The 25302-nt window shown below is 45.5% G+C and overlaps 1 protein-coding gene and 1 pseudogene across 3 annotated transcripts in view; one reads left to right on the top strand and one right to left on the bottom strand.

Annotated features, from left to right (window-relative positions):
- Positions 1-3475, bottom strand: part of TBX4 (T-box transcription factor 4) — a 32250-nt gene extending 28775 nt beyond the window's left edge. The window contains exon 1 of one of the 3 annotated variants that reach the window (XM_078437387.2): positions 3264-3475. The gene's annotated coding sequence lies outside the window, so the exon portion shown is untranslated. Of the gene's footprint in view, positions 1-2488; positions 2655-3263 lie in introns of those variants that run through there. The other 2 variants (XM_078437388.2, XM_078437386.2) reach the window with 2 other exon arrangements.
- Positions 3237-12797, top strand: LOC132687066 (high mobility group protein B1-like; annotated as a pseudogene).
- Positions 12798-25302: the final 12505 nt, after the last annotated feature.

The following is a 25302-nucleotide window of genomic DNA, read 5'->3' as shown; positions in this document are numbered from 1 at the left end:
CAGCAGGAAACAAGTCTTGCCCGGCATGGCCAGCCCCCAGTACCGGCCTTGGGCCACATGCTGGTTCCCAGCGGAGCCTAGGAAACCCAGAGCCCCCAGGCAAGGGGACATTGCATGAGGAGGGTAGTTGCACGCCCTGGCCCAAGACGCTGGTCCGGACTGTATCTGGGGTCAGAGGCCATCGGCTGGTCACAAGCGCGGCAGACCACGGGGGCAGGAAGACGCGCCGCCTGGCGCGATGCTGTTTTGGCCACCGGGTCCTCTACGGAGCACTTGTCGCACCCGGAGCCGTGCAGGGCCGCCTTCTGGCTCATGCCTGGCACTCTCAGTCCTGGGCACTAAGCACGTCCGCGGCCGGCATCCACTGACGCAGGTCCCACCGCTCCCACCTGGGACGAGGGCAGCGTGGTGCTCTCCTTCCACTCCGCGGGCTTCACCTCTTCCTTTTCTCTCAGCCGCGGAGACACATCTCGACATCGCGACAGCTGGCCCTCGCCCTCGATGGGGCTCCCCGCTAATTTCCTTTCCTTCCCTCTGGGCTGGCCCAGACTGGCTGTCCCCTTGGTTCCCCTCGGACCCCGAGCCCCGGCGCACTGTACAGCCGCGTTCCACATCAGCCGAGCCCGAGGGCCGCAGCCCATCGCGCTCGCCCCTCTCGCGGACCCCTTCGCGGACGCGCCTGCCGGCTCGGCGCGCTTTCGCTCCGTCCGTCGCTTTCAACCAACTCGCTTTCTAAGGAGAACAGCATTTTTCTCTTTACTCTAAATTACTGGTGATATTTTTCTTGCACTGGGGAAATTAACATTTTGTATTATTTTAAATATTTTAATTATCTCTATTATGAGAGCAGTATTCGGGTCAGCTCGATAGCATTAAAAATATCACATAAATTATTAGAACCTTTTATTTTTAACACTGTATATTTAAAGTACTGGTTTGATTTATTAATTCATCATTATTAAACATGTTGTTGCTCTCTGGTCCCTGCTCCATCATTCTAGGGCTTCCTGGTGACACTGTTACTAATATCTAGGTAATTACTAAATATACTATTCCAGCAGGTCATGTTAATCTATTGTTATTTTAATTTTTATTCCGTACCCCTAAAATGCTTCTGTTGCTGGCTCCTCAGTCTCTGTACTTTGTCACAGTTTCAATAACTTATTATTTACCATAACTTGTAATATCATTGTTCTCAATATAGATGTTAGTTTTCTTCACATCCTTCTAATACTTCTTGTTATTTTATCATTATTTGTTTTGTTAGAATTGTTCACAATACTCCAGGTATTCTTCATCACATCATTACAATATCTTGTTACTTTGTCATTATTTGTAATGTTACAATCTTAATTCGCTGGTTATTTTTCATCACATCATTACTCCTTGTTACTTTGTCATAATTTGTGATATTGCTGTAGTTCTTAATACTCTGATTATTTTTCATCACATTGGTACGATGCTTCTTATTACTCTACCATTATTTATAATGTTGCTGGGACTATTAATATGTTGGTCATAAATTGTCATATTATTTCAGCAATTCTTGTTGCTGTCTTTGTTTATATTAGTATTGCTCTAAAGATTTTGGTTAATATTTATTATAATAATTCATAATAGTATAAATAATAAATTATATATAATACTCCATCAATACTAATATTAGTATTTCCCTTAATAGTGTTTTTAATTGTTTACCCTTTTCCTACAGTTTTATCATTTGTTACTATTTCCTATAGTATAACTATTGATTTTATTTTATTTTATTTTTACTATTGATTTTAATACAATGGTTCTTATCACATTGTTCCTATATTTGGAGTTACTTTGTCTATGATCCTTTTAAAGTTTGTGATTACAATTTTCGCTTGGTTCTGAAAGTGACTATTATTTTACTGTTGTTTTAAAGTGTGAGTGCTATATTAGTTTTCCACTTAGCCCTGTTTCTTTGGCAATTGCTCACATTCTGATACTTCCTGATCATTGATAATTATTTATATACAATGCTCCTTGCTTTAATTTTGACGAGCCCGTTGCATCAAAGGCTCTGAAGTCCAGGGTTCCGATCGCACATTTCTTCATCGATATCGCCTCAAGCACCCGGGCCCTCTTCCTTGGCCTTTCTTATTCTGCAAACACCAGTTTCAAGACCAATGTTCCGCTAGTCGCAGCTTAACCATGTTCTTTTGGCTCTGGCGCTGTTGTTTCTTTGCCCTTGGGTCCCTAGACCCAATTCATCCTGTTACTCAGTGGAGATGAGGGCTCGCGCCCCAAACCGCTGGAAGTAGGGCCGAGGCGGCAGCCTGATCTGAAGCACATCGCGGCACCATCCTGCAGTCTTGCCTTTCCCTGAGGTTCTTACCCCCGTCCCGTTACTCGCCTCTTTTCCAGTTCACCCTCCTCAACCCTGCAGCCTAACGCTGGGCTCGGGGTGGCCCCTGTCCCGCACGCCCGGCTCACCCCCATCCCCGCCGGAACCCACACTCACCCTAACTGCGCTGCAGCATGCGGAGGCGCCTGCGGCCCGAGGTTCACTGCAGGCTCGGGTCCGAGTGGCACAGGACGGCCTGGGCACCGACTCGGGGCCGCTGGGTCAGTGTCCCGTTGCCCGCCGCGCCCTCGGGGCCCGACACATCCTGACTCTGGAGCGGGCCCTTGATCTCCGAGGCTGCACTTTGGGGCCTCAGCTCCCTCCTCCTTCCTCCCTCCCTCCGGGGCCGCCACCCCCCTGCGCTGACGTCGCCGCTGTCAATCAGTCTGCGCCCGCCGCCCCCCGGGGAGGGGGGCTCTAGGGTCCCTTGGCTCCGCGGCCCCAGGACCCCGAGCCCCGAGCTGGCCGCGCGCTCCCCCACCGCGTGGCTCGGTGCCCTCCCTGCGGCCCTCGGCCCGGCAGGCCTGGCTGGGACAGGGAGCCCCGCATGGTTTAGATTAGAGGGGCGGGAAGAGGCAGAGCGGCCTGGCGGTGCCGCACGGCTCGCACGGAGACTCGACAACCAGGACCGAACGCCCGGAGCCGCAGCGCGGCCCGCACACTGGGCGCGGCCCGGCCCGGCCTGGTCGGGCCGGGGGCCCACTTGCAGACAGCCGCCCTCCGCCGAGCCCCAGGCCGCGGGCTCCGCGCCCGCACACCCCGCGGTCCGAGACCCGCTCCCAGCGGTGCACGCAGCGGCTCGGTAAGCCCACGTCCCGGGAGGCAGGCGCACAGCGCCCCACAGCCCCGCACTCGTCCACAGACCATGCCCCTCACACATTCTCACACCTACGCGCTCCGGCCCGCGCGCTCCTGCTCCCGGGCTCTGGGCGCGGGCGCGACGGCCAGGGCGCGGCCCCTCTGCTCACCGGCCCCTGCTCGTCCCGGCCTGGCGGACAGCGGCCGCCGGACCCGGCCTGGCGCGCCTCGGAGTCGGCCCGCGGAGGTCACGGGTGAGGGCAGGCCCTTCGCTCAGGCGGGGAGGAGGCCGGGCCGCCAGGCCTGAGCGGCGGCAGCGGGGAAGTGCCGGGCCGGCTTCTGAATCCGAGCCGAGGCCCAGGCTTCAAGGTGCCAGGGCTTGGCAGAGTCTCTGGGCGAAACTGCAGCGGCGAGGGCCAAGACTCCGCCAGCAGCCTCAAGATCCCAGAAAGCTGACGAGGAAGCCCAATCCCTGCCCCAGTCTAGGAAGCTGAGACCACTGCACTGGGAGCTACCCGGCCTCTGTGCCTCAGAAAGTCAGAAAGTGAGGCCCCCTCACTGCCTAGACCTCCCTGACCAACCTCTGACTCTCCACTCCCTCTGTCTCCACTTACCTCTATTTCTTTATGTCTGTCTGTACCTCTCCACAGGACCCTTGAGCTCCACAGGCAGACAGAGCCATGGGGACCCCAGTCCATGCCTAAGCCTCACAGCCTGCTACATGCCCAGAATACTAAGGCAAGGCTAGGTCTGCCCACCTATCCCAAAGGCCCCGGAGTCCCCTGTCAACAGAATTCCCAAATTAGCTCCTTGCTCCTCAGCATGGGCTGCATCGTTTCCTCCACTGGTGCCCCCAACAGTTCCAATCAGCTTCTGTTCCTATCCAGATTTTTACCTCAAAATCAGATGGAAGGAAACAGGACAGGGAAATTCCTTCCTTGGATGGATCTGTCCCTTTTCTAATGCTAGGAAATGGAAAGCCAACATCAATGCCTCTCCCACTACCCTGCACTCAAAGGAGGAGGCAAAATGCCAACTCAGAAAAGCCAGCTGCTGCTGTCAGGAGCCTGGGAACCCATCTCCACAATGGGCTCACTGCTCAAGAATCCCTATCACCCTTAGCAATACCAGATTCCACTACCCCATCTTCCCTGCACAATTTGTCTGATGGAATCCCAAACCAGGAAGGGGAAGTAAGGTCTAAGGGATGGAGAAGCTTAATCTTCCTCCAATCCTGCCTTCTTCTGGAGTGGAGAAAGGAAAGGCCCTGGTGTTTCAGAGATGCCTGGGGAGTCATGTTTCCTGTGTTAGGGAGGACTGGATGACATGTCTCAGCTTCTGCTCCCAAGCCCCCTCCCATGCCCTCTCCAACAACCTGTAGGGAAATCCCTTGCAAATAAATAGTGTACGGACTAACCAACCAACTACTGTATGGAATGGTGAACAGGGAGGGCAGTGAATCACCAGATACTATGGGAAGACTACATTTAGGCCAGACTCTGGAAAGAATTTGTTGACAATCATTGGAGGAAGTTCATAATGAGACCATCTAGTGTTGCTCTTTAAAGAAACTAGAATGGAGACTTTCTGTAAGTGCGAGTCTTTCTGGAGACTCACAGGAGATACTCCAAATCAGTATCAACTAGTTCATGATGACATGGAAAAATGAGATATGCAAGGGACAGGCAAGGTTTTGGCAATGAAAAGGAAGGGGCAAACCAACCAGCAAGTAAGAGAGAAAGGGAGGTTTTGTATACACATTCCCCATTAGTAGAATGGAATTCTTTCTTTCACTGATTAACACATACATTTCTTTTTAACGTTTTGACATCTTTGAAATTTTGACATCTTAGAATCAAAGGTAATTTAATTCCTTGTAGTGTTGTAGTTTAATTGGTATTTTTTTTCCTTCTTAGTAGTACATAAAATAATAGGAAATGGGCTGATAAATGGCCTGTGGGAGGAAAGAAAAAGACCAGTGTTTTTGTTTTTGTTCTTCCAAAATGGATTTGAGGAGTTCAAAGTATAAAAATTCTCCTCAACTAGCTAAGCAAATAGTTGACCATAACCAAGCATCTATCACACAGGCTTGGGTTGGCTGAGGGGAAAGCCGTCAGGTTTGGTGTCAGGCTCACCGTGGTTTTGAAACCTGGCTCATCATTTAGCAACTGTGTGACCTTGGGCATGTCCCTTAACACTTAAATAAAATGGAGATAATCACATGGACCCACTAGCTTATTGTGAACTTTGGCTAAGTTAATGCATATAAATTCCTGACATGTGGTAGGATAGCTAATATGTTAGTTCCCAAGTATTTCTAAAATTTCTTTTATCCCACTTCTTTTCCAAAAAGGCTTGAGGTAGTTTATAACCAAAATAAGCTAATAAAAATACAAGTATAAAGGTGAACTAGGATCAAGGAGAAAGAATACATGCTATCACTAAGCGTTGACAAAGTTGCTATAATTGAGAACAAAATCTGGCTTATCAGCAGCAGGGCAAAAGGTAGTTCTCCATTTCAGAAATGTGGAAACAGTATGTTTTTGGTAAAGGGTGGGGAATAAACTTTCTCCTGGCCCTAAATTTTAAAGTAGTTTCTTTTGTCAACTTTTATTCTTATGTCTGTATAGTGTCTTGCTATTTACGAAGTGGTTTCACAACTACTATCTCATCAGATGCTGTATTAATTCCATTTTATCTCCATTTTATGGATTCATTCATCCAAAGTCCTTACTATGCTTACCATGTAAGTAAGTGCTCACTATGTGTCAGACACATAAAAAGGAAAGGCCAACTAATTGGTAAGTTTATTAGTTCTATTAGTTAGCCAACTGATTGGCTAACCAATTACTAACTGCAAATTCACTAATGAATAACCTGCAAACTTACTAATTAATCAATCCCAAAGGGAGCAGGGGCTGCAGGATAAACCTGAGAATCCCAGTCAGTGCAGTAACATGGCTTATCCAGAGGGGAGGGGAGGCTTGTTGAGGATGACTGCTTCAGCTGGCTCCACAGTGTGGTGAAAAGCAAATTACAATTAAAAATTTTTAAAAAAAAGAAAAGAAAAGCTTTTGGAGTATTTAGTAAATACCAATGTCAAGACCCACCCCAGACCCACTGAGTCAGAATCTTTGAGGATAGGATCAGAGCTGAAAATCACTGCTGTATGTCAATCATGGAAATCCTGTTCCCTGCTTTCCTAGTCTCTCTTGTAGCTAGCAGTGGGCACATGATCCAATGTTGGCCAATGAGGCCTGGGCAGAAGACTGGCAAGAGGAAGGTTGGGAAGGAATTTTTTGCTTTCTGGATGAAGGGGAAAACATAATCTTTTCTCCTGTAGATGAGATCCTTGGAATTCTCACTCTCTAGAGACCCTGATGCAAGGATGAAGGCCAATACGCTAAGGACAACAGAACAAAAAGAAAGAGCCTGGGTTCCTGATGGCATCACTGAGCCAGTAGACCAGTGTCAAACTGCTTCTTATAACGTGAGAAAAATAAACCCTATTTCTTTGCATCGTTGTTAGTCTGGGTCTCTGTTACTTACAGTCAAATACACTCCAGAGACATGTGTAAAGGTCCCAGCTCAGTGTTGAGTGAGTCCTTAGGCACTCCATAATGACAGATACATATCTGAATGTGTGTCCTTGTGCATTTGCACATATCTTCCCATTCAACTCCAGGACACAAAATTCCTCCACATCCCCTTCCCAGCCATGTTATTTAGTGTGTGCTATGATCTAAGTCCTGGGGGTCCTTAGTAAGTCCCCAAAAGGGAAAAGATGGGTGAGGAAGCAGGGAATTCACTTGTCCCCTATGACTTTATTGTTACCGAGTAGCCCCAAATCTTGGTTCTAGATTTTCCAGCCCACATCCCATTGGGTTTATCAAGCTAAGACAACTGGGGTAGTGGAAGCAGGACCTTGAGCTCCTTCTGGAAACTGGAGGATGGAGCAAGGGGAATGGGTAGTAGGTGGCAGCTGCTTCAGGGGCTTTCCCTCCTACCACAGGTGCAGTTCTGCTCACCTGATCTCTCACCCTGGCCTCCCGGGCCTTCTCCCACAAAGAGAATTAGGAAGCTTCCAGTGAGAAGAAACTGAGAACTGTGCTGCTCTGATCCCTGCTGGTCTGAGCCCCCTCAGGACTGAGGACAGAGGTAGTGATTTACCAATAGCACAGGTGAGTCCCTCTTATAACTCTCAGTTGAGGCACTACAGAGATAAGGAATGAATGATCAAATTTGCATTTTGTATAGTCAGGGCTAGCAATCTAGGCCTTCTGTTCCAGAGTCCTTATCCATAGGTGGATTCTCTGCAGATCAGACTTTCTCCCCCATTACACTACATGCTCCGGCACTGCTACTTCTTTCCATTTCCTCCAGTAAGACTTCTCTGAAATACACACTTATTTTACTACCTGTCCGAGGAAGTTATATCTGCTAGGGTCATATTGGGTAAAAAATATTCCTAAGTCAGAGAATCTATTTCATTATCCAACCTCCCTTCTCTTTCCTCCTCTTTCTGCCCTCTATTCTTCCCAAGCACACACTATCGAAAACTGGGTCTTCAAGGTTTTTTTAATTTGGGTCCTCAAGTGTTTTTTTTTTTTATTTTCCAAATGTTTGTTTATTTTTGAGAGAGAGAGAGAGAGAGGAGAGAGAGCACAAGCAAGCACACAAAAGGTGAGAAGCGGCAGAGAGAGGAGGACAGAGGAGCTGAAGCAGGCTCCATGCTAACAGCAGAAGGCCCTATGGGGGGCTCAAACTCACAAACCGTGAGTGAGATCATGACCAGAGCTGAAGTCAGACACTTAACTGATGGAGCCACCCAGCCACACTGAGTTTTTTTTTTTTTTTTGTTTGTTTGTTTTTAATTAATTTATTGACTTAGAGACAGAGAGTGAGGTGGGGAGGAGCAGAGAGAGGGGGAGAGAGACAATCCCAAGCAGGTTCAGTGCTGTCAGCTTGGAGCCTGATTTGGGGCTCAGTCTCACAAACCATGAGACCATGACCTGAGCCAAAATCATGAGTCAGATACTTAACCGACTGAGCCCTTTGAATGAGGGGCTGAAACAAATTAAGATTCAAGAATGAAAGAGCACACGAGCTACCACAGCGTCCTTGGAATTTGAGTTAAAAAACCTAAATTCAGGTCATCAGCAGGCTGTTAACAGAGGGACCTACAATATGATCTGCTTTAAGCCTGTTTCCTCACCTGTAAAATGAATTTAATAATAACAGCCACCTGAAAGGACAGTAGAAAGTATCTATTTATCATATAGATAATCGTGCTTGAAGGGCTCACAAAAATAGCTAATGTTTATTGAGCACCTACAATGTGTCTGACAGGAATCTAAGAGCTTTATGTGCTTAACCTCATTTCAACCTTACCACCTCACCAGGTGAGTACTATCATAGTCCTCATTTCAACAGATGAAGAAATTGGGTAATATACCCAAGGTCATACAACCAGGCAATAAAGTCAGGATTTGAATCCAATTAGTCTGGATCTTCAGTGACCATGTTTTTAAATATGCTGCTCTATGGTCATTGAACCTAAGTTCATTTCACTTGTTAAGCAAGGATAATAATACCTCCCCCACTGGGTTGTTGTAAGAGTGTAAAATACTGCCTGACACATAATAACACTATTCTCATTTTTGTAAACAGGACTCTCCCAAGGTCTCACAGTAAGAAAAGAGGTCATTGGACACCCAAGGCTCAAGAGCCCAAGAGCTTAGCTATCATTATTGTTTATTTTCTAAAAAATAAAATACCTACCTAGTTTCTCTTAGTTTCTCTTTAAAAAACTAAAGACTTAGTTTCTCTTTAGACTCCCCAAAGAAAGACAATACACTCCTTCATGGTCCCAGAAACGCCATGCTCTGCCTCCCACTGACCCCACCAACCTGGCCACTGGAAGAGTCAGCAGGACTCAGGCAAAAGGCTGCTCATTCACCTGGACACTTGGTAGTGGAATGGAGAACACTGTATACACAGACTGTACCACAAACTTTTCTTATGCAAAGACCATACTGATGGCCCTTTCTAGCTGGTAACACCATATTGGCCAAAAAAAGGCAGTGTTCACTAACCCAGGCACAAATGGGGATAAAGATAAGTGTGCTTTCATCTGAAATAAAATCCTCTATAACAGGCCTTCTTCCTTGCTTCCAAGATTCATAAACTCCCTCCACCCAGCTAATGTTTGGGAAGTGCCTCCTAACATCTAGCTTCAACCCCTATTGCTGCAGTTGGTCCTTTCTCTGTCTCTAAGGAATCAGAGGCATCCTGGGGCTCTGTTAACTGGTCGGACCTCCACAGTCAGTTTCCATTCCCTCATTCAGCCACGGAAGCTGGGCGGATGGAGCTATTCAAAGAGCCCTGAGCTTAAGAGCTATGCCAGCACTGGCACTGAACAGGGCACAGACCCCGTGTGCATTTCTGGGAGGCAAGGCTGTGGCTCGCCTAGAATTCAACAGACCCTAGAAGGGGAGGGCAGGGAGGAGTCCCCATGCTAGACCCCCATGTCCCTGTATTTTCTGAAGTTCCTCCTTTGAACACGTCCCTTTATTTATTGGGTCTCATTTAACCTCAGCCTTGTCCTCCTGAGGTCATTATTTGGTAACTGTCACTCAGCCTACGGTGGCATTAATTTCATAATCCTATTGATTTCCTTCAAGTTATTTGGGGTTTTTCTCGACATCTTCCTGGGCCTGTAGGAGCTCATTCCCAGTTCTGGTCATTCCCGAGGAAGAGGCCCCAGGCCGTTAAGGATTTGCCCAGAGGCCCGTCCCGGGCAGGGTTCCTTGTTCCAACCCTGGCCCTTCCCAAGATGCGAGATTTGGACTTGCGAGGCCGCCTTGGTTGCTTAACTGTGAAGTAAAGCGGCTGGGTGCCCACTACCACCTCCAGGAGCTTCCTGAGTGGCTACTGAGGCCGTCCTTCAGCTCAAAAGGCCTGGGCTTCACCAATCACAGCTTTGCTTGGCCTGGAACCCCGCCCCATACTCCATCTTGGATCCGGAGGGGTAAGGGCCCCAATCACCACCGGATGGGCGGGGGGAAGTGGGTGAGGGTGGGGAGAGGTCGCCTCTAGTGCCCACGTGGCCGCCGACCTGTGCCTTCCCGCCACCTGCGGCCGGGGGCCTGGCCCCTGTCGAGCTGCAGCTGCAGCTCCCAGACACCACCCCAGCCCGTCGCCAGGGGATTAGTGTCTGTCTGTGGGTTGGGACAGCCTCAGTGGGGGTTGTCCTGGCCCAGACGAAGGCTCCCTTCACCCTTCTCCAGGAGTGCCTTCCCAGAGTCCAGTTTGGGCAGAGAAAGATTGTGTTGGGGGTCTGACAGCCTGGGGTGCTGATCTCTCCCAGAACTGAGGTGTGGGGTGACAGGAGTCCCCCTCCCCGCCAAGCCTGAGCCACATGTGCTGGGAAGTTCATTTCCCCTTGTTTTGCAGAACGGGCTCAGGGATTGACCCCAGGAATGACCCCAGTGTCAGGAGGCATTAATGATCTCCATACGGGCAATAAACAGGCAGACCGGCTGGCTTGGTGTGGAGGTGCCCTGGAATGGGGCTGCCTTATTAGCCTCACATTCGCTCATGGGTAGAGGCTTAATTAGCAAGGGCTCCCTCATCTGTCTCCCCTCCCCCAAACATCCTTGAGCTCAATGGGAACAAGGTTGGAGACACTGGAGTTCTCCGGCTGGTTCCTCTGCTCCATATGGGCCTCCTCAAGAGGCCGACTCTTCAGACTCGGACATTTGTCTACTTCTAACAAGACTTGGAAATTGGTCCTCCTGATAAAGTCTCTCTTGTTTTTAAAAGCCCCCAGAGGTCAAGTCCATGCATTCCGAGTCAGCTCACTTTTTTTTGTCTAGGAACAAGAAGGCCTTGCTCTTCTTTAACTTAAATCTCTCCTGACTATTTGAGTTTGAGCCCAATTTTCCCAAAGGGAAATTTCCCAAGGGAATAAATAGGCGACTACCAGCCTGTATATGGGTGGGAGGTGGGGGGCAAACAGTCCTTAGCAACTGCCTAGACTATAAAAAGCACCATCTGATGTATCACATCTCTCTCTCCAGATCCCTCCATCAGGTTGGTTACTTCTTCTAGGTGTGTGACTTAACCTCTTTGGGCTTCAGTTTTCTGTATAGTTCACTTAAGATTCACCGAACCCTACATTCTAGGCACAGTGCTAAGCGCTAGAAGAATGAAGCAGAGGAAAACCGAGGCTCTTCTTGAAGGGAGCTCCCAATCTAGTGGGGGAGACAGACTTGTAAACAAATGCAGTAATAAAACGTGCTCAGGGCTGTAATCTAAACCCATACCGGGTATGATGTGAGTACAAAAGAGGGAGTTACCAACTCATCCTGCCTTGTTAAGGAAGGTTCCATGAGCAGATAACATCTGAGCCCATCTTTGAAAGATGAATTCGTATGGGATCCTGAGAGACAGAGAATGTGAAAAGGGTATTTCAGGAAAAGGGAATAACCTGTACAAAGGCACAGAGAACATGTTTGAGGAACAGCAGAGCTGCAGCGACAGAAAATGAAGTTTCGTGGGAAGGTAAAAGTTTAGAAGGGCCTTGTAAGTCATGTTAATAACTTTACCTAGACAGCCAGTGTAGTACATTGAGCTCCACAGAAATAGCCAGGGCACTTGAGAGTCAGACAGGCACTGGGTGACCTGAGCCTCACTGAGGAAAAATAGGGAAACAGGAGCAAAGGAGATCCTAAGAGGGATTCTGAGAGGCAGAACATCATCATATGCATTCTTTCTGCAAACTTGCCAGGAGGAGCACAAGACAAAGTGCAAAGATGTTTCAGTCAACTTTTCAAAGTTTTCTAAATAGTGCTCAGAAAGGTGGAAGACTTGTCTTCTAAAGAGAAAGGAAAATTTGAAGACAAGGTAAAGACCAACAAGGCTCAGTATGAGACATGAAAACCTGTATCCATCCCCCCTACAGGGGAAATAACAGGGAAGTTCAAGGATCCCAGTGTATCCAAGATTGGCCTTTGGCCTTTGGCCTTCATCTTGTTTTGTTCTGAGTATCATCCAAAAATCAAAGGAGAACATCTGGGCTTGTCCATTGGTGATGTTGCAAAGGACCTGGGAGGGACGTGGAATAGCACTGCTGCAGATAACAGGCAGCCTCATGAGAAGAAGGCTGCTAAGCTGAAGGAAAAGATAGGAAAAAAGGATATTGCTGCATACTGGGCTACAGGAAAGCTGATGCGGCAAAAACGGGAGTGATCCTGGCCAAAAACAAGAAAAAGAAGTTAGGTAAGGAAGATGGTGATGATGAAAAAGTTGGTTCTAGGGCAGTTTTTTCCCATGTCCATAAAGCATCTAACCCCCAGAACTCACTACTTTTAAAGAAAAAAATTTACAGCTGTTTGTTTTGTGTGTTTTTTTTTTTAAATAGAGTTTACACACTACTGAACGCGTCTTTAGCTAGCCTTATCCCCATGGTATTTTCAGTAGCTACTAAGCTTGGTAGGTGCAGTATGGAGGCTGTAAACTGGCATGGGAATTTAAAGCAGGCTCTTGTTGGTGCACACCCCAAATTAGATATCCATGGGGATGGTAGTTTTTTCATCTTTAGTTGTTTTTGATGCAGCTTCTGTGAAATGTTTTTCTGTTCATTCTGCAGTTGGGGAAAAAAAAAAGTTGCAGCTGTTTTGTTGACATTCTGAATGCTTGTAAGTAAATACAATTTTTTAAAACTAGCATTGTCCTTTTCATAGATCTGAATTTTTTCTTCTTAAGGGGAAAACTCTAGTCCTCTGCTTTTGCCCTTATTGGATCACATGAATTACGTACAATATATATCTTTTCATGTAGTTAGCTGATAAAAAGCTTTTGTCTACACACCTGTGTATAATGAGGGTAATAAAAGTTGAATTGAGACAAAAAAAAAAAAACAAAACCACACCTTTATCTAAGGTCAATGGGGAAGCCATAACAGGTTTTTAGGAGGGAACAGAGCTGGGCTAATCAGATTTGTATTTTAGAAGATGACTAGTGGTGGGGTGGGAAGATTTTGGGGTGAAGAGTGGCAGCAAGGAGATCACTTATGCAAGCAGGGAATTTATTAGAATAGTATTTAGGAGAAGTGGAGCAGGAAAGAGGCAGGAGTTAAGGACGTTTCTGGGCAGGAATATGTTAGACATTTGTCATTTTGCATCCCCTGAGTCCACTCCCCCTTTTCATGTGCAGAACCCCAGTATAGGGGTGCCTGGGTGGCTCCATAGGTTAAGCGTCTGACTTCGGCTCAAGTAATGATCTCACGGTTCATGGGTTCGAGCCCCACATCGGTCTCTGTGCTGACAGCTCAGAGTCTGGAGCCTGCTTCATATTCTGTGTGTGTCTCTCTCTCTGCCCCTCCCCTGCTCACACTCTGTCTCTCAAAAATGAATAAACCTTAAAAAAATAAATAAATAAAAAGAACCCTAGTATAGTTTTAGGGGAAAGAATCATTTCCACTGAGGATTTTGGTGGGATTGTCAGTGAAGGGGATCTGTCTGCCCCAGCCAAGATCATATTAGATGGTGTCTTCCCAGAATTCTCATCTTGAGCATAATGGCAGGAAGAATGAAAGGAATGGGAATTTAATCATGTTAGGGGGCCTCAACTTGCTTATCTGTACCAATCACTTAAGATTCAACAAACGCTACATGGTAGGTAACATTCTTATCCTACATTCTTCAGTCTTTGTACCCTGAAGGAGTTATTCACCTGCACCAACTGCTTGGCTCCCAGAACTGCTCCAGCCTCCATCATTTCTAAGCCTGGATCTTCAGCCTTTCCTTCAAGATGGTGAGTGGATCCATCCTTCTAATAAATCCCCTCTCTGCTTAAGCCAGCCAGAGGTTCCTTTCAATCATGACAAGACTGAAGTTGGAAATACAGGGTATCTGGGCACCTGGGTGGCTCAGTCGATTAAACATCCAACTTTGGCTCAGGTCATGATCTCACTGTTTGTGAGTTTGAGCCCCGCATTGGGCTATCCGGTGTCAGCACAGAGCCCGCTTTGGATCTTCTGTCTCCTTCTCTCTCTCTGCCCCTCCTCACCTCTCAAAAATAAAATAAAAAACATTTTAAAAAAAGTCGAAATACAGGGGCTAAAGGTTTCGAACACATCAGTGCATGGTGGGGGGCTTATATTGGTAGTCGATAAGGCCACTAAGGGCGAATTCCTAGAAAGAGAAAAGAAGGAAGCCCAGAGAAGAGTCTGGAAGGTGTGGGAAAGGAGAAAGGAAAGCAGCGATGCAGCCCAAGAAGAGCCAGTTAGAGTTGTCTAAGACACAGTGCAGTCCTGGCAAAAAAAGAGCAAGGGAGAGGTCAGCAATGTAAAATACTGGCAAAGGTGTCAAGGAGGAGAGTGTAAATGATTAGGGGAGGGGGGCAATTAGAGGTCACCGGGGACCTCAGGAAGAGCAGATCGAGTGCAGGGGAGAGGAGTCTACCTGCTTCCCAGACTGTGGGAGGATCAAATGAGCTGGCTCTAGTAAATGGGAAGGGGCCACCGAATAAGAGAGCAGGCACTCTGGTTTCTCTAGGTTTCTGGAAAGAGCAGTAGTGCTACCTTCTATTTCATCCTTCCCTCTTATGGACAGTGCCTAAAATTTGCCAGCACATCCCTACACACCACTGGAGGCCTCACCCACCCAGAGGGCCTGTACTGAGGGGCTCTGTCTCAAACCCACTTAGCCGCCCAGGAGCCCAGCTGAGAGGCTGAAGACAGCCTTGCCATCATCCTGGATTCTACTCCTGCTGCTTTAGAGTAAAATATCCGCCTTGTAGAGAATCTGGCAGTCAAGAGCCAGATGCAAAGGAAACAAAACAGATAACTAGTGTCAACATTTTGCTAGAGTATCTTCTTTACTTCTTTATCTTTCTTTACTTTTAGAAAATACTTTTTTAAAATTATGAAACAAAATAGATGTAGAAAAGTCAGTCATTGGCTTTTCAGATGAGGGTTGTTTTGATGAACCATTGAATACCCTTTGTGCATATTTAAGCATTAGTGCCCAGTTTTTATAATTTTTCAGGGTTTTCTTTTTTTCTCCCTAACTAATATTTAGCCCATTACTTATGTTCTTGAGTACTTGTAAGAGCAAAGAGTTGTAACAAAGCAACAAAAATTACTTAACTGAATTATGGCCACCATATATACCAAATATATACCAATGTATACCAAATTGTATATATGGTGTGATCGAAATTTTACAGTTAATCATATCTGAAGGGACCCACAGCAAGGTGTGATTGGTAGTTGTCTCAGACAGGGTAAGATTGTGGATATTCTTCCTTATTTTCTTTGGCTTATGTTTTTCTTTGTATGTAAAATTTTCTATTATGAGTATGTTTTGCTATTACATATATATATGTTTATTTATTTATTTTGAGAGAGAGAGAGAGAGAGCACAAGTGGGGAAGGGGTGGGGAAAGAGAGAGAGAGAGAGAGAGAGAGAGAGAGAGAATCCCAAGCAGGCTCTGCTCTGTCAGTGCAGAGCCCAATGCAGGGCTCGAACTCACAAACTATGAGATCATGACCTGAGCTGAAATTAAGAGTCGGATGCTTAATTGACTGAGCCACCCAGGCATCCCTGTATTGCTATTTTTAATAAGAAAAATAGAAATAGGAACAATAATGATAAGTAATAACTAACTTTAAACACTTATCATATGCCAGTATGCTAAATGCTTGATATAAATTCCCTTACTGAAAGCAACAACATAACATAAACACTATTATCCACTTTTAATTTTTTTTTAAGTTTTATTTATTTAAGTAATCTCTACACCCAACATGGGGCTTGAACTCACGACCCCAAGCTCAAGAGTCACATGCTCTTCTGACTGAGCCAGCCAGGTGCCCCTATTATCCACTTTTTAAAATAAACTTTTTATTTTAGAATAGATTTATGGAAAAGTTGCAAAGATAGTACGTAGAATTCCCATATTGCTCACACTAGTTTCCCTTATTGTTAGCATCTTACATTAATATGATATAATTGTCACAACGAATAGATAGATATTTTACATTATTATTAATTAAGGTCCACACATACTTCATTCAGATTTCCCCTAGTTTTAACTGAATATCCTTTTTCTGCTCCAGGATCCCGTCCAGGATATCACATTACACTTAGTCATGTCTCCTTAGGCCACTCTCTGCTGAGACAGTTTCTCCAACTTTCCTTGTTATTGATGACCTTGACAGTTTTAAGGAGTGTCAGTCAGGTATTTTGTAGGACCCCCCTTGATTGGGGTTTGTCTGATGTTTCCCTCATGACTAGACCAGGCTTATGGATTTGGGGGAGGAAGGCCTCAGAGGTGAAGTGCCCTTCTCATCACATCCTATCAAAGGTTTGTATTATCAAGATGACTTATCACTAATGATGTTGACCTTGACCACCTGGCTGAGTGTTTGCTAGGTTTCTCCTATTAAGTTCCTCTGTTCTCCCCTCCCCTGCAGTAGTTGGGAGGAAGTCACCGTGCATAGCTGGAATGTCAGGAGTGGGGTTACACTGGCCTCCTTGAGGGAAGAGCATCTACAAACAGTATTTGGAATTCTTCACAGTAGATTTATCTCTTCTTTTCCATTTCTTTATGTATCTAGTCATTTATTTATATCAGTACAACCTCATGAATACTTATTTTATACTTTGGGTTAAAATCCAATTTTACGTTATTTATTGTGTCATTCAGATCGTTCCAGTTTTAGCCATTGGGAGCTCTTTCTCTGGCTGGCTTCAGTGTCCCTCTCACATACCATCGTTATTATCCATCTCTTACAGACGAAGAAACCAAAGTCAAGAGAAATTGAGTAACAGCCCCAGGGTTATACTGCTGGTAAATAGGGGTCTCTTTGTAATTTCTGGGCAGAAAGTACAACCACTATACTCCACTGCCACCTCTAAAAAAATTTATACACACACATGCTCATTTCTACTTACATCCTTAACAAGGATTTGAACTGTGCAGGTCCACTTATATATGGACTTTTTTCTTTAATAAATGCAGCATAGTACTGTAAATGTATTTTCTTGTCCTTACAATTTTCTTAGTAACATTTTCTTTTTTCTAGCTTACTATATTGTAAGATTACAGTAAATAGTATATGTAACAAACAAAATGTATATTAACCGACTGTTTATGTTACCATAAGCCTTCTGGTCAACAGTAGGTTATTAATAGTAAGTTTTGGGGGAGCCGAAAGTTATTGGCAGATTTTCGACTGTGCAGGGGTGGGCGCCTCTAACCCCTGGGTAGTTCAAGGGTTCAGGCCACATGTGCTGTAGGTCAGCCTCGGGAAGGAGATGCTGGAGTGAGTGAGTGCTGTGTCGTTGGCCCAATGCAGGTTGATTAGCAGCATGGTTGTGAAGTGATGAACACTTACACCCACAGCTGATGTTCTGAACATATTCATGTTTTTAGTTCCTTGTGAAGTGGTTTTGCAACCTTTAGATATCTTTAAGCATTTCTGTCCACCTTTTTAAGGTGTTTTAAATCTAGTTTTAAATTTCTAATTCTTTGGTAGGTATTTCTTCTCTATGTTGTATATATTGGCACAAATTTGGAATAACTGAAATGTCTATAATAAACATTAGTTGGAACAAAATTAAATATCTAACAACAGAAATTTATGGGAACAGACTAGATGTTCTCTCCCACACATGTGCATGAAAAGAAAACCATAGCCAAAGATTATGGGTTAAGAGAAATTAGGGGGCACCTGGGTGTCTCAGTCAGTTAAGCATCCGACTTCGGCTCAGGTCATGATCTCACAGTTCGTGGGTTCGAACCCTGCGTCAGGCTCTGTGCTGACAGCTCAGAGCCTGGAGCCTGTTTCAGATTCTGTGTCTCCCTCTTTCTCTGCCCCTCCCCTGTTCACGCTTTCTGTCTCAAAAATAAATAAACAGTAAAAAAATTTTTTTTAAAAAGGAAGAAATTAGGAAAGTTTTGTAAGTAAGAAAATTTTTTCCAAATTCCTAAATTCCTAAAAACTTTGGGACTCCTGGACAGCTATACAGCACCTGCCCCCTCTGTGTGAGAGCTACAAAAGAAAACAGAATCCTCAAACGAAGGCTCCATCTGCTGCCCAGCACTGTGCTGCCAGCCACCCCCATCCCCTCCTTCTCCATCCCCTCCTTCTCCTTCCGTTAGTACCTGGTTGTTCGTAACCCCACAGGCTACTCATTCTGATCTCTCAGCCCAGAGTTATCCTCCCACCTCTTGCTGGCCACCTGGGAAATTCCTGTATCCACACACACAGGCTACTCGGTGGGTTGGTACTGCCTGACCTTTGAGTTTTCCAAAACCCAGTCACACCCTTCATCTCCCCTGACCCTCACAACAACCCTGTGAGGAAGGCAAGAATAGGCACCTGTGCCCAGAGGAGGAACTGAAGAAACTGAAGCACAGAGATTAAGTGACCAAGTCAGAAGCAGAGTCAAGCAGAACTAGAATCCTTCAAATCCAGTGCTCCTCCCTGCCCCTTGCTGCAGCTGGTCTCTGCTCTGGACGCTCTTCCAGGGGAGATACTCATGCAACACCTTGCCTGACTCTCATCATGCTGGGGTTGGTTCCTGGGCACCTCTTCAAAGGCAGTTGTCTCCTTGTATTTGCTGACAAGAGAGGAAGCAGCAGAGAGCCAAGGGGTCCCAAGCCTCTCCCTTCTGACAACAACGTCAAGGCCAGGACCAAAGTAAGTAGGACAGAAACCAATGCCAGGGCCAACACCCTGGGGTCCACAGGTACAGCACCAGAGAGCCTAGACCAGGGTTTTTCGACCTGGGCACAGGCTGACATTTAGACTGGCTGATCCTTTGTTGTGGAGCTGTCCTGTTGTGGAATGTTTGGCAGCATTCCTGGTCTCATCCCTACCCTAGGTTGTAAAAACCAAAAATGTCTCCAAGCATTGCCAAATGTCCCTTGGGAGTCAAAATTGCCCCCATTTAGAATCACTGGCCTAGATTTTCAAGACAGTGTCTTGCCTTGATTGCATTCTTTCCCAGAAATATAATTTATTCTGTATGTAACTACAACATAACTTATATATGTTTAACTTTGATTGACTTTTTGTGTCAATCTACAAATTTTTTTTATCAAGCATGATGTCGTGATTTGGGATTTTATTTTATTTTATTTTATTTTATTTTATTTTATTTATTTTTATAGGTTTTTAAAAAAAGTTTATTTATTTTGACAGAGAGAGAGTATGTGTGCCAGCACATGAACAGGGGAGGGTCAGAGAGAGAGAATCCTAAGCAGGTTCTGCACTGTCAGTGAGGATCTGAAGTCACAAACCTTCAGGCCTGAAGTCACAAACTGTGAGATCATGACCCGAGCCAAAACTAAGGGTTGGACATTTAACTGACTGAGCCCCCCAGGCACACCTATTTTTTAATGTTTATTTATTTTTGAGAGAAAGAGAGAGAGAGCAGGGGAATGGCAGAGAGAGAGGGCGGGACCAGGATCTGAAGTAAGCTCCAGACTCTGAGCTGACAGGAGCAAATCCAGTTCAGGGATCTAACTCACAAACTGAGAGATCATGACCTGACTGAGCCACCCAGGTGCCCCCTGATTTGGGATTTTAAAATATGGTCACCATGGCATGTTTTCAAAGAGGGGACAGTTTTCCTCTTCTGGGAGAAGGATAGCAGCTAAGGCCTGAATGCTTGCCTTTTGCCCAAAGTCCTGGCATCCTAGGGAGGAACCTGGCCAACTTTGGGAAGGGCGTCTAGCTTCTGACCCTGAGGTACTGGGTGATCTCTAGCTGTGACATAGAACTTTTCTGAATGTTGTGTCCCCACTGCTACCACACATCGTCCTGATGTGTTGGGGTTTTGCTCATGAAAACACAATGTCTGCTTGCAGAGTAGAGAGTGCTCATTGACATAGTGACCACCTCTCCCTGTGGCCTGAATGCACAGAGGAAGGAATCCCCCCCCACCCCCTCCAACAGCTTCACACCCACCACTCTGACCATGGGGAATGTGTTCACTAGGTTAGGTTAGCATTGAATTCTCAGGCCAGAGGAGCAGAAACTGCCTAGTCAAAGGACCGACATGTTTGACCCAAGTTGCAGAACTGCTTAATAAAACATTTACCCTTCTGAAAGATAGTGGGATTTGGGGAGAGGGAACTTTTTTCCATTTTTCCCAAGATGGACCAAAAAGTCAGGAGCTTCTGAAGGGGGAGAGAGTTAACTAAACAGGGGAATTTCTGGTAGACAGGCTGAGACTCCAGGAGCAGAGAGGAAGAAGGAGTTGGCAGATTCCCATTGGCCAGAGGTAGGTAGGTAGGTGGGTGGGAAGGGTTACCCTTCACAGGCCCTTCTAGTTCAAAGTCCTCTAATTGGGGGGAGACAGTGATTCCCACCTCTGCCTGAAGTAGAGACCCAGTTAAGCATTTTCTCTAAATTTATCCGATGTGAAGATTTCCCTGGGACACTTATTAAAAACAAAGATTCCTAGGCCTTTTCAGCATTTCTAAGTCAGGGATGGAGCCCAGGCATTTTTAATACTTGTAATAAGCATCTCAGTCAAGGTAGCACTGATGACACATTCTTTTCCCTTGGCACATTCTTTTCATCCTAGCTCATCTGTCTTTGAGAAATTGGCAAGCTCTGTTTCAGCCCTGGACTCCTGAGGGCACAGCCTACATTATGGACCTCCCAGCGCCAACCAGATGCCCACACACTGGGCTGGTGTTCAATACATATCTGTTGTCTAAATAAATTCTCGAGGCACCTGGGTGACTCAGTTGGTTGAGCGTCCAACTTTGGCCTAGGTCATGAGCTCGCTGTTCCTGAGCTTGAGCCCCGTATCCATCTCTGCTGACAGCTCAGAGCCTGGAGCCTGTTTTGGATTCTGTGTCTCCCTCTCTCTTTCTACCCTTCCTCTACTCATGCTCTGTCTCTCTCTCTCTCAAAAATAAACATTAAAAATTTTTTTTAAAAAGTAGACTTCTCCACATGCAAGATGCATATTCTATTTTTATTGAACTAGAGGATGTAGTATTTAGGGCCCACAGCTTACAGAGTTTTCTTTTTAATCAACTTTATTGAGATATAATTTACATACAATAAACTGAACCCATTTAAAGTATTGATTTGATGAGTTCTGATAAATGTATACATCAGTGTAACCATAACCGTGATCAAGATGCAGAATATTTCCATCACCCTCAAGAGTCCCCTCATGCCCCTTTGCAGCCAGTCTTCCCTCTACCCCAGCCCCAGGCAGCTTCTAGTCTTCCTGTCATGATAGATTAATTTTCTGTTCTCTAGAATTACATGTAAATGGAATAGTATAGTATGTACTCTTTTGTGTCTGGCTTCTTCCATTCAGCATAATGACTTTGAGATTCACCTATACTGGTGGATAGATTAGTCCTTTTTATTGCTGAGTAGTATACCACTATAGGGATATACCACCATTTGTTTATTCAGTCACCCGTTGATGGCATTTGTATCGTTTCCAGATTTGGCTATTGTAAATTAAGCCTCTCTAAACATTTGTGTACAACTCTGGGTATGGACATGTTTTCACTTCTCATAGAATTTTCTAAGACTAGGGTAAAGGTGGGGACATCAGCAAAACCCATCCCTTATCTCTTAAGTCAATAAACATTTATTTGGACAATGATGTACCAAGCCTGCCCTACAGACCAAGCAGCACAAAGAGGTCTCTCATGACCTTTTGGTCTGGTCAGTGTTTGGGCAGAAGTGCCCTCTGCAGAGTGAGCCAGCCCAGCCAGGGAGACCAAGCAGGCCTTGAAAATCTTCAGACCCACATTCCACCAAGAAAGCTTCATTTGGAATGCAGGCGTGTGAGGGAAAGTTTTTAATGCTCAGAGGGAAAGACTTTTTTTAGCTAAATTATATTTTTTCCCACTTCACATCAAGGTAGATTTCCCCAAGAGGTGGGTGTTTTTGCTAGGAGGAGAGAGAAATGTGAACAGACCCTTGCAAGAGAGAGTGAGCCTGGGCAGGGCCTCTGGACAATCGGAAAGAAAGGTGTATTCATTTCCCAGGGCTGCCATGACAACTCACCACAGACCTGGTGCTTTAAATGATAGTCATTTTTTCTCTCACAGTTATGCAGACCAGAGTTGGGAATCAAGTTGCCTGTAGAGCCACACTCCCTCTGAAAATTCTAAAGAAGAATCTTTCCTTCCTCATTCCAGCTTCCGATGACTCCACTTCTTTGGCTTGTGGCAGGCATAAATCTGTTCTTCACATGGCCTTTTTGACTCTGTGCCTCTCTTTGTGTCCTTTCTCTTGTAAGGACACCACTTATTAGATTTAAGGCCCACTCTAAATCCAGGGTGATATCACCTTGAGATCCTTAACAGCCTACCCAAATAAGGTCATATTCACAGGTACCAGGGGATGGGACTTAGATATACCTTTGGGAGAGGGAGACACGGTTGAACCCACTACAGATGGGGAAATACCATTAGTTTTAAAAACTCTGGCCCAGAAACTAATAGTAATGAAATCAGTATTACTAAGAGTTTCCCATGTGTCAGGAACTGTCCTAAGCACTAGCCATAAAAAATCATTTAATCTTCTCGGCAATTCTGAGGCAGGTAAGATCATTAGCTTCAATTTGACAAAAGAGGAAACTGCGTTGTATCAGGAGCTTTGTTAACATATCCACGGTTGCAGAGCCAACAAAGAAGCAGTCTAGCTTCTTTGTTGTACCTGCAGCAGGTACTGAGAAGCATGTTCTGGGGCAGGCTCTGCTCCTACAGTTCTTGGAGGTTTTGGACATTTTTCTCCTTTCAGAGCTTGGGAGATTTGGGGGGGGGGGGGGGAGGTGGGAGGGGCCTCTCAGGCCTAGGCCTGTGGACTTGGGAGAGGGGAGTAGAGGTGGTGGATGAATCTGCTGCCTGGCTGGCTCTGTCCATCAGTCCTACTCAACCTCTGAGCCTGGGGACTGCCACTGAGACAGAAGCACCAGGCAGGAACAAACACAGAATATTGTGACATCTCAGTTTTGAAACATGCATCTCAAGCGTAAGGCAGGAAGCCCAGCATCTGAGGTGTGGCAGGAATGAGGATGCTCAGGGTGAGGCAGAGGTCTGCTTTGGGAGTCCCATCCATCTAGGGCAGAGGTTTGCCCTGCCTGGGAGCCAGGCTTGGCTGGGCACCCATCTTCTTGACTTGCTATCTATGAATGGGCTTTGGAAAGTAAGATTCTGACAGTATTATAAGTAACCAGCTAAGAGGCAAAAGAGAAACAGAGGGTAGAGGAATCCTCCCCCAGTTCAGCCAGGACTCCTTCCTCCCACTTGAAGGGTTTATTCTCTTCTCTTCTTTCTTAGTTAATCAATCTACTTTCTTCAGGTAACCAATTTTGAAACCTACCCACTACCCAGATTAACCCAAGAAAAACTGAGGCCAGTAACTGACCAACCCCTGCTCCAGTGTGCAGATGGATGATCTAGCAATGGTGTGTGAGCAGCTCAGAAAAGCAGCCAGCGCAGATTCATTACCAGATATAGTAATATGTCAACGTTTATTGATCACTTATGTGCTAGGCACCAAGCTAAGTGTTTCTATGCATTCTCTTTTTAATCCACAGCTACCATATTAGGTGGGATTACTATCTTGATTTCAAAGAAACTGACATGCAAACAAGTTAAGGTCTACCTGACTCCAAAGCATTTCCTTTGCCCCCATACATCAGTGGTTCTCAAAATGTGGTCTCTGGACCAGTAGCTTTACCATCACTGAGAACTTACCAGAAATACAAGTGCTGGGGCCCCACTCAGACCTCCTGAATCTGAATCTCTTTGGGCAGAGCCTAACAGTCACCCTCCAGGTTATTCTTAGCCATGCTCAAACTGGGAAACCATTTCCCTGCTTTATCCCATCCCATTAAAGATGCATGCAGGCCAAAAAAAATCTCATTTTCTTTTGTAATAGGATGTCCAGACTGGCAGATGAAGGAGATACCCTGTGTCTGGAGTTTGGTGAAGACTGATCTAGTTCTCAAGAAATCTTCGAGGACAATGTGGGAAAATGTGGAGAATACTAGCGAGGAAGGAGGCAGGACACAGCATGAAGATATATGTATTATTCCAGAGGCACAAGTAGGATGAGTGGCAGTTAGACAGTCATACCCTAAGGGTGTTAGTCCAAGTCAGTAGAAGTCTGGCAGGAGGGCTCTACTGAGGAGCTACAGGGTTCTGCCCAGTTTGACTTTTCAATCAATGGTGTGGAAGATGGCATAGTATCAGCTCTGTAGGTATCACCAAACTGGGAGAGATGGCAAGTATATTGGATAACAGAATGAAGACCCAACATGATTTTCACCAACCAGAAACAGACAGAAATAGAAAATGTAGCACATGGTCACCATGTATGGTTGCATAGGCTGTTCACTCCCCAAATGCATCTTACAGGTTGAGAGACTAAATGGGAGCTAAAATGAAGGCACTCCACTCAATTTCACCCAGAGGAAGAGGACCCTTTTTCAAGTTCACAATGAAGGTGTTTTATGACCTTGCAGCAGTGCTGACCCATTACCTTTTTTTTTTTAACTGAGGTAAAATATATACAGCATAAAAATTGCCATTTTAATCATGTAAAAACATTTTTCTAAGTTTATTTCTTTATTGAGAGAGAGAGAGAGAGAGAGAGAGAGAGAGAGAGAGAGAAATTGGGGGAAGAGCAGATAGAGAAAGAATCCCAAGTGGCTCAAACCCACAAACCCTGAGATCATGACCTGAACCAAAATCGAGAATCAGATGCTTAACTGACTGAGCCACTCAGGTGCCCCAATCATGTAAAAAAGTTTTAATTGTGGTAAAACATATATAATGTAAAATTTACCATTTTAATAATTTTTCATTGTACAGTTCAGTGGCATTAAGTACATTCAAATTTTGTGCATCAGCAGTATCTATTTCCAAAACATTTTCATTATCCTAAACAGAAACTGCACATATTAAGCAATAATTCCTCATTTCCCCTTCCCTCAGCCCCTGGTAACCTCTAGCCTACTTTCTGGATCTAAAAATTTTCCTATTCTAGACATTCTATGTGAGTGGAATCATACAATATTTGTCCCTTTGTATCTAGCTTATTTCACTTAGCACAATGCCTTCAG

The sequence above is a fragment of the Panthera onca genome, chromosome E1 (genome assembly GCF_046562875.1).
Source record: "Panthera onca isolate mPanOnc1 chromosome E1, mPanOnc1 haplotype 2, whole genome shotgun sequence".
NCBI lineage: Eukaryota > Metazoa > Chordata > Mammalia > Carnivora > Felidae > Panthera > Panthera onca.
The sequence above is the reverse complement of the archived record's forward strand: the minus strand, read 5'-3'. Positions and strand labels throughout refer to the sequence as shown.